The following is a 14,500-nucleotide window of genomic DNA, read 5'->3' as shown; positions in this document are numbered from 1 at the left end:
TGATCTTCTGAAAATTTTAAGAAAACATTGCCTTTTTGGTGGTATGTGGGAAAGAATTATGTAATATAAATAGACATACAAACTTTTTAGAGTATAATGGAAACCCTGTTTCTAAGAAAGCTGGCTGAAATAAAGAAGGCTAGAAGTTGCAAATTATATTGATGCATGAAAAACTATAAAATGGGCCACTTCTCATTAGGCCACTATCACTTTGTATCACTTGATCGATCGTATATTTCCAAGCTAATCTGGGGGGAAAATATAGGTACCAATCAAAATCCCTGCAAGTAAATCTTAGTAAATTGTCACAGTAGTTCTCTTGTCCTATTACTGAGATCTTTTAAATGAGAGATGATGAAATTCATTTCTGCATGCATAATATGCAATGTGTCTTTGAATTATGGCTATTTCCTCAGAAGAAATGGCATTTCCAATGCAAAGAAACATTCTAAGAGAAAAGTGTCCTATATGTGCATTCCTCTATGCTGCTGAGGAATTCTAGGAGTTGAAGTCCAAAAATCTTAAAGTTCTCAAGGTTGGAGATCTCTGTTTTAAATATGTATATATCAACTGATAAGGAGGCGAGCCTGTGGCTTAGTGGCTAAGACTCCTGCCTAAGATATAATACAGCCCAGGTTCAAATCCCAGTAAGGATATGGCTAGCTGATGAGAGCTAATTAGCTTGAAATAGATCTATACTAGTCTCCCTTTATTTATTTATCAGTACAAATACAACATATGTATGTATGTATGTATGTATGTATGTATGTATGTATGTATGTATGTATGTATGTATGTATAATACAGAAGTTTAAAAAGACGCTGTGAAGAAGAACCATAGTTAAAGGTAAAGGTTCCCCTCGCACATTTATGCTAGTCGTTCCTGACTCTAGGAGACGGTGCTCATCTCTGTTTCAAAGCCAAAGAGCCAGCGCTATCCAAAGACTAAGGTGCACAGAACGCTGTTACCTTCCCACCAAAGGTGGTTCCTATTTTTCTACTTGCATTTTTACATACTTTTGAACTGCTAGGTTGGCAGAAGCTGGGACAAGTAACGGGAGCTCACAGCGCTAGGGATTCGACCGCCGAACTGCTGACCTTTCCGATTGACAAGCTCAGCATCTTAGCGGATTACATGATAAACAAAGCTTTGCAGCAAAGCGCTTATTCTGTACCTATTGTACAGCATTTACTGCACTCATTAGGTCCCGGAAAAGTTTTTGCAAAATTAGATATGGTGCAGGCATAACAGTAGTTGCCTGTAGATTGTGCCATGGCAGAGGCCCAAACCATTGTGACACATAGGGGTGCATTCAAATGCACCTGCCTTCAATTCGGAGTTAGTATCGCCCCTAGACTGTTCCAAAGCATCATGGAACGGCTTTTGCAGGGGATTTCAGGAGTCGTTCCCTATTTTGATGACATTTTGGTATCGGCTGCAAATAAGGCACAATTATTTAAAATATTGGGAACTGTTCTGGCCAAAATCAGAGACAAAGGCCTCTGCCTCAAAAAAGAAAAATGCCAAATTAACGTGCCAAGGGTTGAATCCTTGGATACCTCATTGACGGCTCTGGGATTCACCCAACCAAAAAAAAAATTAAGGCAATCCAAGACGCCTCTGTACCTCGCAATCAGACCGAACTGCAGGCGTTCCTCAGGCTCCTTAACTTCTACAGTGTTTTTCTCAAGCAGAAAGCCATGGTTGCTGCGCCTTTGCATCAGCTTCTCAGCAAGCACGCCAAGTGGTCCTGGGGCAGAGTTGAAGCAGCTACATTTGCCGCGGTGAAGAAACTGCTGTCAGCAGACATGTTTTTGGTCCAATATAGCCAGACCCTGCCACTTGTCCTAATGTGCGACACTTCCCCATTTCGTGTAGGAGCTGTCCTCAGCCACCGCATGCCCAATGGAACTGAGGCGCCCATCACCTACTACTCACAAACATTGTCTGCTGCCAAGTGGAACTACAGCCAACTGTAGCTGCAGTCGCCGGCGTGAAACGGTTTCATGAGTACATCTATGGCCATGACTTTGAACTTATCACAGACCACAAACCATTGCTGGGATTGCTGGCTGGGGACTGGCTTATCCCTGCTTCTTTGTTGCCGCAAATGACCAGATGAACAATCTTCCTCACGGCCTACAGTTATCGCCTCGTCCATCAACCTGGCTCTACCTTGGGGCATGCCGACGCTTGAGTCGATGCCTACAGCCTAAACTGCTTGCAGACCCTACCCCCGAGATGCCAGTCCTCCTCATTGACTTTCTTGAGGCTGGTCCTGTCTCATCTTGTGACGTCGCCCACCACTCAACAAAAGACTCTAAATTCCTACAGGTTTTGAACTGGGTGTGGAGGGGCTGGCCCACGGGGCCAGTGGGGTCTGAATTTAAAATGTTTTACTGCAAATGTGATGAACTGTCAGTAATAAATCGTTGTTTACTGTGGGGTGTCCGGGTCGTTGTTCCACCCAAACTGCGCATTGCAGTATTAGAGACCTTGCACGTAGGGCATCCTGGAATTGTCAGGATGAAATCTTTGGCCAGGAGTTACGTGTGGTGGCCTAACATGGACAGGAAGATAGAAGAATGGGTGGCTACATGCACACCGTGCCAGGAGTCTAGACCAGCTCCCCCAGAGGCGCCCACTAAGGAGAGGGAGCGACCTCAAGCACCATGGTCTAGGGTGCACATAGATTTTGCTGACCCTGTACATGGCCAAACCTTTATGGTAGTTGTGGATGCCTACTCAAAAAGGCTAGAAGTAGGTCTCATGACCTCTACCATGGCAGAAACGGTCATCAAGGCACTAGGGAGACTTTTCTCCACTCACGGCCTGCCCGATGTTTTGGTCTCTGACAACGGGCCCCAATTTACGGCCAAGCAATTCGAGACCTATTTAGCAACACAGGGAATCAGATATGCCCTGGTCCTTCCATTCCATCCGGCTTCCAATGGCAAGCAGAGAGAATGGTGAGATCTGCAAAAGAAGCCCTATCCAGGATGGGCCCAGGAGATTGGCAAACACGGGTTGATCAATTCCTCCTCATATAGCACATCACACCAAGTGCTACCACTGGTAGAAGCCCTTCCGAGCTTCTAATGGGTTGCCGGCTAAGGTCCCACGTAGACTGGCTACACCCAAACTACTCTGCTGCGTTGCCCCCAGATTCGACCGGCAAAATAAGAAACTTTAACATAGGAGATCAAGTTTACACCCACAACTACGCTGTGGGAACTCTTTGGATTCCTGCCACAGTAATAGGCATCACTGGCCTCGCTCTTACCTATTAGAGCTCGAGGACGGTCGAAATTGGAGATAGCACATTGACCAGCTCCGTGGCCGCAACTCCAACTCCAGTCTTAGGCAACCAGAGGTAACTCCTGCACGAGTAGCCAAAGCCCTACACAAAAAGAGCACGAATTCACTCCTTCCACAGATAACTCAATCCCGAAAGTACCGGAGCACTTATCTGTAATTGTTGCAGGCCTGCAGTGAGTTCCGAGTGAACCGGCTCCAGAAACTCCAGCCGCGGCCTGTGAGAAGTTCCAGGAGCTTCCACCAGACAAAGCCACGGAGACAACAGGTCCATCCGACCTGACTGAAGAACACCCACCAACTGAACTGCGCAGGTCTGGGTGAGCCACCAGAAAGCCTGCCTACCTTTGTGAGTCAGCGTTCCAAATGTCATGCAGAATTAAATCAGAATCAAAGGCAAAACTTTCCTTAAAGTTCCAATTTAATAAGACAGACATGTTGGCATTGTGCTATGGAATCCCAAATCTGATTTGCTTCCTGGGATTCCACCCAGTTGAAAGTTCATGATCTTATCCCCACACCCATAATCCATCACATGGTCCAATCTTCTTTTTCCACGCTGGCATCTACACCCCTCTGCTTCCAGTCAGGTGTCGCGGTGCGGAGACAAAAGATGACCTTGAGCTTCTAGAAAAGAATGACAACAATACATTCCACAATTCTACTCCTTTCTATTCCCCCCTCCCAACTACTAATGAAACAGCATAGGAAAATAATAGAAAGTGTGGCAGGCTAAAGATCCTAAAAGGAACATAACTACAGGCCTGACAGGTGGCCTCTCCTCAGAAGAAAAACACTTCCTGAAAAGAGAATAACATAAAAGTTAACATAATAAAAATTAATCACCTCTTCCTCCCCCAAGGGGACCCTTTGGCTATCAGGAAAATTCTCATGGAATTGTTCTACTAACTTCTCCACTTTTAGGTTCCCACTGTTCACCCAAGTAGCTTCAGACAAAGGGTAACCCTTCCAATGCACTAAGTACTGTAAGCAACCCCTATTCAGCCTGAAGTCTACAATTTTTTCCACCTCAGATTGTGTTTCCCCTTCTATCACTACAGGAGGAGAGATAGCTTGGGTGGATGCTCTTACGCTAGACCCAATTACTGGCTTCAACAAGCTACAATGAAATTCTGGGTCAAATTTCCCTAGACTTCTGAGTAGACTGAGTTGAACTGTAACTGGGTTAACTATCTTCACTATTGGGAATGGACCTAGAAATTTTGGACCAAATTCCTTGCTAGGCATTCTTAATCTCATGTATTTGGTAGATACAAAAACTTTGTCCCCCACACAGTAGGGGTTTTGTAGCGAGCGATGTTGATCAGCTTGCTTCGTGTAGGCTTCTGCTGCAACTGCTAGAGCCTTCTTCGTATTCTCCCATCCTTTCTTTAGTGTGTCCATCCATTCATTCAAAGACATGGAGGAAGGAGGTTCTCTAGGCAATTCAGGCATGGCAACAATTTCCATGCCACTGCTAATCTGGAACCCTGTTAATCCTGTGCTGCTGTGGACCGCATCATTGTACGCCACTTCGGCGAAGGGTAGCATGTCCAACCAGTTGTCTTGCCGATAGTCCACAAAACACCGGATGTATTGTTCCACCACCGCATTGGCTCTCTCTGCTGCGCAGTTCATGCTGGGATGAACCTCTGAGCTCAGTTCTTGTGTGGACCCGATAGATCTCAGGACCTCTCTCCAGAACTTGGCTGTGAACTGGACTCCGCAGTCTGAAATGATCCTCTTGGGCAATTCGTACATGTATTTTACAAACATTTTCGCTTATTTCTTTGCGGATGGCATCCTGAGCAAGCAATGAAGTGCGCCTGCTTGGAAAACAAATCAATAACTGTCCAAATTACTCTGTTCCCACTGCTGTCTGGGAGTTCCACGATGAAGTCCAATGTGACCTCTTCCCATGGTCGGTTAGGGCTCTCCGCTGCAGGTTCTGGGCTCTTGGATTCAATCATCCACGGTTCGCCCTTTTCCTCCTCAGAGGCCTCCCCCTTGGTAGGACTTTTCATCACCTTAAGTTGGGGATCCTCCTCCAGAGATTGTTTGCCCTTTTCCTCCTCCGAGGCCTACCCCTTGGTAGGACTCTTCATCACCTTAAGTTGGGGATCCTCTTCCAGAAGGTGTTGGCTCAGATGACCCTTCTGTAGTGGCATCTGGGGCCCTCTCTTTACCACTGTGGCGATTGGTACACTGGCTTGTTCTTCGGCATTTCCCTCCTCCAAGACCTCCCCCTTGGTAGGACTCTTTGTCACCTTAAGTTGGGGATCCTCTTCCAGAGGTTGTTTGCCCGTTTCCTCCTCCGAGGCCTCCCCCTTGGTAGGACTCTTCATCACCGAAAGTTGGGGATCCTCTTCCAGAGGTTGGTGGCCCAGATGACTCTTTTGTGGTGGCATCTGGGGCCTTCTCTTTACCGCCGTGGCAGTTGGTGTGCATGTTTGTGGCATTGGGGCTGGAGCCAAGCACTTTGATGCTCTGTGGCCAGGTTGACAGCAATGGTGGCATTTTATTGGCCCCCACGAAGGAAGCAACTTAGTTTCATCTCTAAACTTAGGAACCACTTCATCACATTGGACTGCTATCCTTCTTGCAGCTTCCCCCTTGGTAAACCCTTCTTCCATTGTGGAAATAATCCATCACATGGTCCAATCTTCTTTTTCCACGCTGGCATCTACACCCCTCTGCTTCCGGTCAAGTGTCGAGGTGCGGAGACAAAAGATGACATTGAGCTTCTAGAAAAGAATGACAACAATACATTCCACAATTCTACTCCTTTCTATTCCCCCCCCCCCAACTACTACACTAATGAAACAGCATAGGAAAATAATAGAAAGTGTGGCAGGCCAAAGATCCTAAAAGGAACATAACTACAGGCTTGACAGTGTGACTATGTCACAAGTCGGTTGAACCCATCTAAGAAGGGAGGGGTGTTAGATACCAGAAAAAATGGTAATGGTTTACATCAAGGTCCTCTGTTCTGGCGGGAACAGAGATTCAATCTGAATGGTCGAAGTGTCTGACAGCTCCCTATAAAAGGGCTGCTGTTAGACTGAACCTTTGCTGGATTGTACATAGTTGACTTTGCTAATAAAGAGCTGTTTGTTACTCTGAAGCCTGAGTGTGCCTTCATTCACCCGATCTAACACTTGCCAACGTTGAGTCACTGCAGTTGTTAAGTTAGTAATATGATTGTTAAGTGAATCTGGCTTCTCCATCGACTTTGCTTGTCAAAAGGTTGCAAAATGTGATCATATGACCCCGGGAAACTGCAACCGTCAAAAACATGAGTCAGTTGCCAAGAGTTCAAATTTTGATCGTGTGACAGGGATGCTGTAACACTCAGAGGTGTGAAAAAGTGTTAAGTCACTTTTTTCAGTGCCGTTGTAACTTGGAAGGGTCACTAAATGAACTGTTTTAAGTTGAGGATTATCTGTACATAGGAAAGTACATAGGAAAAGTACATAGGAAAGGGATAGAATCATAGGAAAGTACATAGGAAAGGGATAGAATCAAGATCACGTGAAGTGTTAATACCACTTTATAATGCCTTGGTAAGGCCACACTTGGAATACTGCATTCAGTTCTGGTCGCCACGATGTAAAAAAGATGAGGAGACTCCAGAAAGAGTGCAGAGAAGAGCAACAAAGATGATTAGGGGACTGGAGACTAAAACATATGAAGAACAGTTGCAGGAACTGGGTATGTTTAGCTTAAGAGAAAGAAGGACTAGGGGAGACATGATAGCAGTCTTCCAATATCTCAGGGGTTGCCACAAAGAAGAGGGAGTCAAACTATTGTCCAAAGCACCAGAGGGCAGGACAAGAAGCAATGGGTGGAAACTAATCAAGGAGAGAAGCAACTTAGAACTGAGGAGAAATTTCCTGACAGTTAGAACAATTAATCAGTGGAACAGCTTGCCTCCAGAAGTTGTGAATGCCTCAACACTGGAAGTCTTTAAGAAGATGTTGGATAGCCATCTGTCTGAAACGGTATAGGGTTTCCTGCCTAGGCAGGGGCTTGGACTAGAAGACCTCCAAGGTCCCTTCCAACTCTACTATTGTATTGTATTGTATTATTGTAAGTCTTATTTTGAAGAGTTTTCCAGGACAAGTTTATTTTATGCAGAAAGAGCCATAAGAAGAAAAGGCATGAGATTGTTTTAATTAATCAGTGGAACAACTTGCCTCCAGAAGTTGTGAATGCTCCAACACTGGAAGTTTTTAAGACGAGATTGGATAACCATTTGTGTGAAATGCTATATAATTTCCTGCCTAAGCAGGGGGTTGGACTAGAAGACCTCCAAGGTCCCTTCCAACTCTATCCTATCCTATCCTTCATTTGTTTATTTTGTCTCCCATCTCGCTGGGAGGTGATTAACAATTGGGAAGCAGGTTAAGCTAGGCCTAAAGCACCATTGTAGTTACTATGTCAAGATGTATAAAGAGTCCTTGACTTACAACCAATTGTTTAGTGACCATTCAAAGTTACAGTGGCACTGAAAAAAATGACTATGATCGTTTTTCATACTTACACCATCCCCACAGTCACATGATCAACATTTGGGCACTTGGCAATGGGTGTGTATTGATGACAGTTGCAGCCTCCCAGGGTCATGTGATTGCCGTTTGTGAGCTTTCCAGCCGGCTTCCAACAAGCAAAGTCAATGAGGAAAGTTAGATTTGCTTAACAACCATAGGAATCACTTAGTGCAAGGGTGTCCAAACTTGGGAACTTTAAGACTTGTGGACTTCAACTCCCAGAATTCCCCAGCCAGCCATGCTGGCTGGGGAATTCTGGGAGTTGAAGTCCACAAGTCTTAAAGTTCCCAAGTTTGGACACCCCTGACTTAGTGCAATGATTTGTTTAACATCTGTTGCAAAACAGGTCATAAAACGGGAGCAAAATTCATTTAACAACTGCCTTGCTTAGCAACAGAAATTTTGGATTCAATTGTGGTTGTATGTCAAGGACTATGTCTATTACATTTTAACTTAAATTAGGTTCGGTGTGGCAAACCTTTGTGCCTTTTTTTGCACGTGGTGGATCGAGAGAGAGAGAATGGGTGCTTCAAATTTTGCAGATGCTAAAGGAAGCCCCTATTTCCTAACACCCCTCCCCCAAATGAGATTTGGCCCCACCCCTTTTTAGAGCTTTTGACATGCCACTTAAGCTTTATATAGAACTAGACCAACTTTTGATTAAAAAAATACTGCACCCCCTACTTTCCTGAAGACTTACAGGTTGCTATATAGAAATCAATCTCTCTCTTTGTCTGCGTTTGGCCTTATGTAAGAGATCAGGGACATGGTGGCTCAGTGGCTAAGACGCTGAGCTTGTCAATCAGAAAGGTCGTCAGTTCAGCGGTTCGAATCCCTAGCACCGCATAATGGGAGTGAGCTCCAATTACTTGCCCCAGCTTCTGCCAACCTAGCAGTCTGAAAGCATGTAAAAATGCAAGTAGAAAAATAGGGACCACCTTTGGTGGGATGGTAACAGCGTTCCATGCACCTTCAGTGTTTAGTCATGCTGGCCACATGACCACAGAGACATCTTTGGACAACACTGGCTCTTTGGCTTTGAAATGGAGATGAGCACCACCCCCTAGAGTCAGGAACAACTAGCATATATTTGCGAGGGGAACCTTTATCTTAAGAGATCACCTGAAGAACAGGTAGAATGCCTAGCCCTTTGTTGGTGTTTCTTATGAAAGTAGATTGAGATCTGCTAATAAAAGACCACTGCAATCATTAAGCTGAATGAGCCAGTTATCCTAGGAAATTAATTTTGAGAAGCACAAAATGTTTTCGAAGACGTTATTTAATAGCTAAGAGGAGAAAGATATAATTTTGGTAGCTTTTTACATTTTAGTTAAGATGCCAAGATACTGTGACTGTTTTTCAAATCTTGTGATTGGAGATGGAGGTAGGGAATGTCTTAGGCATTGGGGTGTAGTGTCTTGATCCAGCACTGCAACCATAATAATAAATTATCCACTGATTTAAAACATTTATATAGCCGCCCATCTTATAAACAACTCTGGCAGTTCCAAAATTATTTAATATTTTTTGCAGTTAAATAATTAAAAACTTTTCACCTGACCACCAAATGGGACTAGAATAGATTTTTGTGTGAAAAGATTGTGAGGTTTGTTCCATTACTGAGTGCTAATTTTGAAGCAGGATATGCGCTTAAAGATACTATCTTCCTTTTTAGTGAGTATCTGCTTCTCGAGCCACTAGTTTGCATCTTCCTCACTTTGGTGGACCTAGGGTTTCTGGTAAAAAAAGAAAGGAGAAGTAGATTCCACAAACCTAAAATTTGCCATCCTGGAGAAAAAATATATTTTTATTTTCTTTCTGCAAGTTACATGCCACATGTATTAAAAGTAGCTTTTAAAATAGCTACCAAAATATATCATAAAAAGCAAGAATATTCAAATCAGCTATTATTAGTTCAGTCTCCTTTCCAATATCCTGCAAATGGGTTTATTTCCGTGGAGTCCTGCAAGTTCTTCAAAAAGCTTTGATGGATTTATATGGTGGTACTGACAGCAATATGGAACGCTGTGGCTCTGTGGCTAAGATGCTGAGCTTGTCGATCAGAAAGGTTGGCAGTTCGGCAGTTCGAATCCCTAGTGCCGCATAACAGAGTGTGCTTCTGTTACTTGCCCCAGCTTCTGCCAACCTAGCAATTCGAAAGCATGTAAAAATGCAAGTAGAAAAATAGGGACCATCTTTGGTGGGAAGGTAACAGCATTCCGTACACCTTCGACATTTAGTCATGCCGGCCATATGACCACAGAGATGTGTTTGGATAGTGCTGGCTCTTTGGCTTTGAAACAGAGATGAGCACCGCCCTCTAGAGTTGGGAACGACTAGCACATACATGTGAAGGGAACCTATATCTTTACCTTTACTGACAGCAATGCTATAAAAGGTGTTTGGGATCAAGCTGCTATTTACATTTTCCATAGAAATAGCAAAAGCACTTAGCGCTTCATGTTTTACAACCCTTTCTAAGCAGTTTACAGAGTCAGCATATTGCCCCCATTAATCTGAATCCTCATTTTACTGACTTTAGAAGGATGGAAGGCTGAGTCAACCTTGAGCTGATGAGAATCGAACTCGTGACGGTGAACTGAATTAGCCTGCAATACTGCATTCTAACCACTGTACAACCATGGCTCCATTATGTTGTGTTACATAATACAGGTAGTCCTCAACTTATGACCACAATTGAGCCCAAAATTTCTGTTGTCAAGTGAAATATTTGTTGAGTTTTGCCCTATTTTATGATCTTTCTAGCCACTTTGTTGAATGAATCACTGCAGTTTTTAATTTAGTAACATGGTTGTTAAGTGAATCTGGCTTCTCCATTGACTTTGCTTGTCAGGAAGTTGTAACAGGTGATCACATGACCCTGGTATACTGAGACCATCATAAATATGAACCAATTGCCAAACATCTGAATTTTAATCACATGACCATGGGGATGCCGCAAAGGTTGTAACTGTGAAAAATGGTCATAAGTTCCTTTTTTCAGTGCTGTTTTAACTTTAAATGATTACTAAATGAACTGTTGTAAGTCAAGGACTACCTGAATTACATAATGCTGATTCAGGGCACTGTGAGAAATTTAAAGAACAGCTACATGGAGGCATTGAACACTATCATTAAGTGTTGTGCCTTATGATACCTTATGATGCGTGACAAATGTATCTTTTCTTTTTCTTTTATGTACACTGAGAGCATATGAACCAAAGACACTTGGCCAATAAAGAATTCTATTCTATTCTGTTCTGTTCTATTCTATGAAGAGCATTGGGATATTGTGTTTACCCCAGCTGGAGTACTGAGGCCTGAATCAAAGATGCTAGATCCTTGTACTGATCCGACAACATGTATCATGTTTAAAGATACAAGAGACATATCAAATCAGCAAAATTAAATTTAATTCAGCACTTTCTATAGTGATCATACAGATATTGTGGGGATCCATTAGTAGCCACGGATACACACCATCCAAATGGGCAGATATTATTGTATGTGCTATAAAAATATTCCTTTGTCCATCTTGAATCTACTACAACTCAGACTGTGGTCTTGGGTTTTAATATTATGAGACAAGTTGTCCATGTCTTCCCACGTGTTTTCTATTTTGCATATACAGCTCCAGCCTGCTCACCATTTGGCATCTCCACTCAGAGGCAGTCTGAAGTTGATTTACTTGATCTGGCAGGAAGACAGAGTTTTCTATTGGAGAAGACAACAACATTTCCTACATCAGCAGTATGTCATATGGAGGAGTTGCCTGAGGGAAGTTGGCAAAGTGCTGAACTTTTAATTAGTCTGCTGCAAGACCACCCATCCTATTGGTCTATGGCAGGGGTCTCCAACCTTGGCAACTTTAAGACTTGTAGACTTCAACTTCCAGAGTTGGAACTCTGGAAGATGAAGTCCACAAGTCTTAAAATTCTGGGAGTGAAGTCCACGGGTTTTAAAAGTTGCCAAGGTTGGAGACTCTTGATCTATGGAAGTTGAAGTCCACAAGTCTTAAAGTTCTGGGAGTTGACGTCCATAAATCTTAAAGTTCTGGGAGTTGAACCCCCAAGTCTTAAAGTTGCCAAGGTTGGAGACCCCTGGTCTATGGCAGGTTCTTCCATGAACATTTTTACTTTGGTTAGAGTCTAATCTGGCTTTTGCCAGCTGGAGGAATAGCCACAATGGAAAATCTTTCGCAAGGTTAATATATACCCATTAAAGAATAAGAATCAAGGAGGGGATTCCAATGCTTTCAAGAGGAAAATTAATCAGTGGTATTAATTAGCAGAAAATTATTTCACAATTACAGCCTTACAACTGCATTAAAGCTGCTTATTATAAGATCAATGGAACAGTAAGAACTGGTGTTGATCTTGTTTTTTGATATTATTTTTCCTTTCATGTTGTGTGAAAGGTTATAACATCTCCATAAGCCATTCTGGAAGAAAGGAGACAAATGCTTCAAATAAAATCAACAGCTGTATGGTATTTATTTCCCTTTCGAAAACATCTTAATAATGGTACTGTTAGAGGGGGTGACAAGATATCTAAATATATATTATTCAACTCCTAGTCACCACTAAACAGATAGGAAAACAATCCTTGTACATAGGAAATGGGGAAGAAAATATATTGTTGTGAATACGAGAAAGGAACCTAAATTCTTTAATGGCAGGAAAGTGGCAATAATGGGAAAGTGGCAGAAAAGAATAAAAACAAATGACACACACCGAGAAAGAAACTTCGACAACAGAAGAACTGATTTGCTAACAGTTGTAGTGAAAGTTCCTGAAAATCTTGGAGATCTGGTGAAACTATCAGATCTGCCTAAAGTTGCAAGTGTGGCCTTGGAGGTTAGTTTTCTTTCTCCACAGAAAAACAATTTGAGCTGTTAGTTTTTAATGATGCAGCTACGTATATTTTACATCAAGACTTGACAAGTATTAATGGGAGATGGGAGTGAGGTGGTCTTTGGGATTAAGCATCAAGCTATGTAATAGAAAACAGCAATGTATTTTAAAAGAAAAATTTAAAACAAGTGTACAGAAATTGTGTACAACAGGGGTGTCAAACTCAAGGCCCGGGGGCTGGATCCGGCCCATGGGATGCTTAGATCTGGCTTGAGGGGCCACCCTAGAAATAGCAAAGGATCGGCCCGCAGTGCCTCTGCTAGCAAAAACAGAGCATGGGAAGGCTGTGCGTGGCCCTCCCAGGGTCTGTTTTCAGCCGCGACAGCCTCCTGCTGCCTTCTGTCAGCAAAAACAGAGCTCCAGAGGGGCCGCCTGCGGCCCACTTGAGCTCCATTTTTGCTGGCAGAGTGCACCACAGACGCCCCTGACATGAGTGATGTCAAGATGGCCATGCCCACCCTGGACTCCAGTTAGAATTATAAATGAGGAACATTCACTGTCCTCCGTTTTTCCGTCATAAAGGGAGAGATATTGAAGCACACCTTTGTGGGTTTAATCTGCAGACAGGTTCACTTGAGAAACAGACATCCCTATGCTCTAAGATGTAATACATTTTAACCTAACCCTAACCCTAAAATAAAAACTAGAAGCCAGAAAAGCCAAATTTACCAGCAAATCCCAGCTATCTGCCAGAAAGGAGCCCTAGTGGTTAGAATGCAGCATTGTGGGAAAACTCTGTTCATAGTTTGGAATTCAATCCTGATGAGACTCAAGGTTGACTCAGCCTTCCATCCTTCTGAGGTTGGTAAAATGAGAACCTATCTAGATTGTTGAGGGCAATATGCTGATACAAACTGCCCAGAGAGTGCTCTATGCGGCAGTATATAACTCTAAGAGCGATTGCTATATTACTTCTAGATCCAACTGGCTTCTGGCCAATTTGTCAAGGCAACTCCACACAAGAGTACATCCAAATAAGACACAACTAAGATTAGGTGTGGACTCTTCAAAAGTGATTGAGATAATTTCTTTATTTCCAAACTATAGGGCAGGGTAACGAAAAGTGAATCCTCTCCCTTCAGCATCCCCCCTGAAAAATGTGAACATTTTTCATTTTTGGACAAATTTAGCAGACAAAATATTGATGCTTAAGGCACCAGTTTCAACAGTTATAATTCTTGAAACCACCTTCCAAACCGGATATTGGTTTTACTCATTTCTGGAGTATTTCCACATCATAGAAAATCCAATGCAGCCCCTGAGCCAACAGAAACTTACATTCTTGTGGAATAAGAGTGGTAGGAATGGTATTATAGAAGACCCAAAGGTGCTTTTTCCAAAAGGCAACTGGACTTTATTGATTTTTTCTTAGAAAACAATTTGCTTCTCATCCAAGAAGCTTTTTGGATGAAGAAGTGAAACATTTTCAAAGAAACCCTCCCCCCACCCAAGAAAGTCCTTTTTGGAAAAAGCACCTTTGGAACAACCATGACCTGTCCTGGATGATTGAGAATCTCCATAGATACTACAGGGAGATGAATGAAGTACTATTCTACTCAGAAACATATGTTTAAAGGCAGAGAAGAGTATCAACACCAGCTCACAATAGCAGGAGCTTCACTTTTCACTTAAATTGTGTCTTAATCAAAATCAGCAAGTGAAGCTTTGTAAAATTGGGAAATGTTCAGTTAGACCTTATGTAAAATTATACAACTTTCTCC

This window comes from Natrix helvetica, assembly GCF_964273705.1.
Source record: "Natrix helvetica genome assembly, chromosome: 2".
NCBI lineage: Eukaryota > Metazoa > Chordata > Lepidosauria > Squamata > Natricidae > Natrix > Natrix helvetica.
The sequence above is the reverse complement of the archived record's forward strand: the minus strand, read 5'-3'. Positions refer to the sequence as shown.